Consider the following 5,000-nt stretch of genomic DNA (forward strand, 5'->3'; position numbering starts at 1 on the left):
AATTTTCAGCAATGTCTGTTGTGTGAGAATTTTGTACATAACTTTCATTTAGAATATGATACTTGTGCATTGTTTCATGAATGAAAGTTTGTGCGTTCTATATCTAACCTCTTGTTCTGTAACGTTCCAGTACATTTTTTTATATTTTAGTGGGAATAATGTCAATAAACTACAATTACGTGCTTATCGTTTTTCATTTGCGCTAGAGCTGGAAAAGAAAAACAGAAGAAAACAACTCACGACCAATGCTAAGTCGGCTTAGATAAGATTATAGGCCTTTTACCCCTTGCGTCGAAAAACCAAAATTTCATGTAAGTGAACGACCAGCCAGCAGCGTCATGTCTGGCTACATAGTAATGTCACCAAGTGATTGGCGAATTCCCGCAATAGATATAGAAAATCAAATCAGGAAAATTATAATAAAAGGGGTTCGGGAGTAAGTGTTTTTGTTTGGATAAGGTCAACAACACTTCCACGGACCTAAAGAGAATTCATTATACAGTATTTACCTAGAAAGAAAGGCAGCAAAATCAAACGTATGTGTACGTACTAAACGTCACGTTCAAAACATCCGCTCCCGTATTTATACGTGCTAAACGGTTCAGGTAGCGTTGGCGCGCTACGTATATATACGTCCTAAACGGTTAAAAGGTTAATTAAAGTTTCTCACTAAGTCCCGTGCTAAACTGAGGTCTTTATCTCTGAAATGAGAACTCGGTCAATACCAAATACTCATAACATTACCTCAACAAAAAGCTGGTGGAGAGTAGGATGAGCGCAGGGCACAAGAATAACTCACCGCCTCTGCTGCCTGTGGTCGCTCTTACTCGAATGAACTGTGAACAAGCTGTTTCTTGACCTTTTCCGTCATTGATTGATTTTTTTTTTTCTTTTTTTTCGCACATACCAACGTTGAATACAACTTAAGGATCAGCTCTTAGTAGCAGCTTGCGTTTACTCACACCGATATCAGATTTATATTACTGTGGTTATTCCCTCCTTTTTAGTATTTTCTTTAGGTATTCGTGGGAATTAGATTTACCTATATGTTCGATTACCTCATCGAGGCCCTCGTCTGTGTGGATTTGATCTTTATATTTACTAGTTATCGAGAGAAATGAGAAAGAAATGTACTTGCTCTTGAAAATTACTTGTTACAGTTGTTGATCGTTATGATATGAAAACTTATTTTGTTATCATATACAATTTCCAGATACTTAAAAACAAGTCTAGTTTCGGACAACTATATTGAATAACTTTTAATTTCAATTCCACAAACGATAATGGAGCGTAAGAGGTAGTTTTTGCATAGTATGTATTTGGAGCTTTGAGCGACGTAGTTCATTTAAGAATCTATGTACATTTGAATTGAATAATTAATTGGAAAACAATTAATCTAAGAAACGTTGTCCTAAAAAAGTTCTTATTATGAAATGACCAGTAGGATGAAAGCTAAAACCTCTGTTATGTCTTCCTATAAGACCACGTTTGTGAAGTATGACTCATCATCATAATAGACCCTACAATGAGAATTGTTGTGGCTGGTAATTTCAGGACCAAAAATGCAGAATCTTGCAGTGTGTATTCATGTGCTAATTCTTTTAACCGAATTTTTATTATGTTGTCTTTATGTATTTATATCCTTCGAAATGGGAAGAGTACCCATTAAAAAATTTATATACATGGTCTAAGTCACTGTCTAATATTGTTTTTAAAGCAGGTATCAGTTTGAATTCTGTTACGGAAGAAGCACTTTTCATTTATAATTCTCCTTGGCTGTAAGTTATTCCCGAAGCGTAGTTTATTAGATATATATATAAACATAGCATCACGTTTTGCGTACTTCGTGATCAAGTTATCCATATATGTATACAAACACACACACACACACACACACACACGCACACACACACACACACACACACATATATATATATATATATATATATATATATATATATATATATATATGTATGTATGTATATATATATGTATATATACATGAATTTTTATCATATCTCACATTTTATATATAACCATTACACTACCAATGTTTCTTAATATCTAATTCGTGCTACTTCAGGATCACGGCCGAAGGGGAATTTAAGTGACAAATGACTTGGCACCTAAGTGACTCGAACACCTGACAGTACACATCGACGACTTCCAATCAGTGTTCTAGACGTGGTCTAGTAAGTCGCTGATAAGTACTGTTGAGTGTTTGATTCACTTGGGTACTAAATCATTTATCACTTATAATTCTAGGGCATTTGGTTTCATTTGACTTGTAATGGAGTATTAATTTTATTATTTTTTGCTAAATTTTCTAAAATTCGTTTCATCTATATGTATTAAATGAATACATCATCAGAACATTAGCTCTTCTGTTGACGAATATATACACCAGTATTTATATTTTGAGTTATGGAGACACAGGGTCTTTGTCTTGACTTTTTAGTTTTCTGGAAAGAAAATGATTGTGCTGGCTTTGTCTATCCGTCCACACTTTTTTCTTTCCACACTGTTTCTGTCCGCTCTCAGATCTTAAAAACTACTGAGGCTACAGGGCTGCAAATTGGTATGTTGATCATCTACCCTCCAATTATCAAACATACCAAATTGCAGCCCTCTAGCCTAAGTAGGTCTTATTATATTTAAGGTTAAATTTAGTCTTTAGCGTGGGTCTGGCAATGATATAGGCCAGGCCACCTCCGGACCGTGGTTAAAGATAGATATATTTTCGGTGGCCTTGATTATATGATGTACAGAAAACTCGATTGAGTCGAAAAGACTTCGGCACGTTTTTTATTTGTTCTTTGTTGAAGTCGATGCATTTTACAGTTATTCCCCATAGATGATCCCACTTACTGTGCGCCTTGGATTGCCCACTTTAGGCAGTACTGAAGATTTAGCTACCTCCCCTCGACCTCTCTGTAGCTGTGCAGTTTAAAGTCCTCATGTAATCAAGAGCAGACCCTTTCATTGTAGATAGGAGGGTCACATTGGGAAACTTGACTGATGCCTCTACACTGATTTAATAATGATGAATAAGTATGATAATAAGAATGATGATTCCTCATTTCTCTCTATATTCCCGCCACGGGCTCGCCTTCTAATGCGGTAGTCCCGAGTTGGACTCAGAGAAGTTTGTCTCTGGTGACTAGAAATTAATTTCTCGATATAATGTGGTTCGAATCCCACAATAAGCTGTAGGTCCCGTTGCTAGGTAACCAATTGGTTCCTATCCATATAAAGATGCCTAATCCTTCGGGCCATCTGCAGGAGAACTATTAATCAGCTCAGCGTTTTGGCTAAACTTAGATATACTTTACTTTCAACTTCTATGGCACCAGAGAGAGACAGAGAGGGAACTCAGGGAGACCAGCTTTTTTTTTTTTTGTGAACAACAACGTAAATATCAGCACGCAGGTCCGTTCTAAATATGCTGCCTCTCAAACGTAGTAATGGATTTCTTGTGTTCATGCGATCTTTGTAGGTTCATGGCTCGCTCTAGTTACCGGTGCAGCAATTTCATGTTAGCCTGCTTCACCTTATTTGCTAAGAACCTTTGTTCAAGGAATGAACAGTGGCGTCGTGAGGGTTGCTGGCGCCCGGGGGCAAAGTCTTGTATGGCGCCCCCAAACAGGGGGGAGGAGTATTTTCATTTGAGTGTGCTACTCTTGACAGGAAATGTTTGCCTTCTTTATTTTAGGTATATTGTGTTGAAAACTAAACATTCTAATATACATAATAATATTCTGGAATGAAAGAACACAAACCGAATTTACAAACTGAAATAGTTTATTTTACATATAATAGATATACTGTAATTAATTAACCATTAGCCTCATAAATAAATTCCAAAATGTTGATAAGATAACTAAAATGTAGATTATAGTAAAGCATCACAGTAACCAGCAACTCTTGAACACCAAAGACAAATGGCAAATTAAATCCAATTGACTAAAAAAGGATTTCAATATTAGGGAATACAGGGGGCTAAGAAAATCATGAAAATGTACAATTTGTTGCCGGCATAGAAGTTTATAGTACAAAAAGAAAAAAAAAGATTTTATGGTATTTAAAGAATGAATAGTTATAATGCCTGAAAAGAAAACTGATAAGAACAATGATGAATTAGTTCATTAACTATAAACCTTATTTTTCTTTAAAGAATGTTTAACATACCTTGAAATAATGAAAACAAAAAGATTAAAGTGATGGATCCTGCAGCCGCTTCTGGACTCTGTCAATCTTGCTAAGTAAAATGTTCCAAAAGCTTAGTGCAGCAAAGAAATCAAATGTCAAAATTCTGCTCAATAGCTGTGTTGCTTCACTTCTGATATCTGTTGTCTCATTCAAATCTCTTCCGATGATCTCTAAAAGTTGGACCAAATCCCCACACATTTTCATGTGTGGGTCAAACTGCATAAGCTGTAGCACTCCAGTGTGTTTTAGATTCAGCTTTCACAGATATATGGAAATTCTTCTTTAATCTCTCCCATCTATAGGTCTACCTTGAAAAGAAAACATACACTGCCTGCACAGTTCTAAAAATCTGTGACCATCACCACCTCATTACTTGCGGAATGAACCCCGGCCAAATTTAGTGAGTGGTTGTTACAGTTCACATATATTGCTTTAGGGTTCACTGCAGCAAGTCTTTGTTGTACTCCTGATTTGTGTCCAGACATGACAGCAGCATTATTACAACACTGAGAACGAAAGTCTTCAAAAGACAATTGATCTTTCTCCAGCTGCTGCATTGCTACATTTACCATACTTGCTGCAATCTTTTGGTGTACTTGTATAAAACCCAGGAACTTTCTTTCACGCAAACTGTTTTTCTTTATAGTTTATCTCTACGTATCTTATGAATTGTTTATCTCTACGTATCTTATGATCTCTGACATTTGTTCACTGTGTGTATCATCTGGAGTTGAATCAAGCATTGTACCATAATACTTAGCTCTTCGGATGTCATTCAGTAAAGTGCTCCT

The sequence above is a fragment of the Macrobrachium nipponense genome, chromosome 12 (genome assembly GCF_015104395.2).
Source record: "Macrobrachium nipponense isolate FS-2020 chromosome 12, ASM1510439v2, whole genome shotgun sequence".
Classification (NCBI taxonomy): domain Eukaryota; kingdom Metazoa; phylum Arthropoda; class Malacostraca; order Decapoda; family Palaemonidae; genus Macrobrachium; species Macrobrachium nipponense.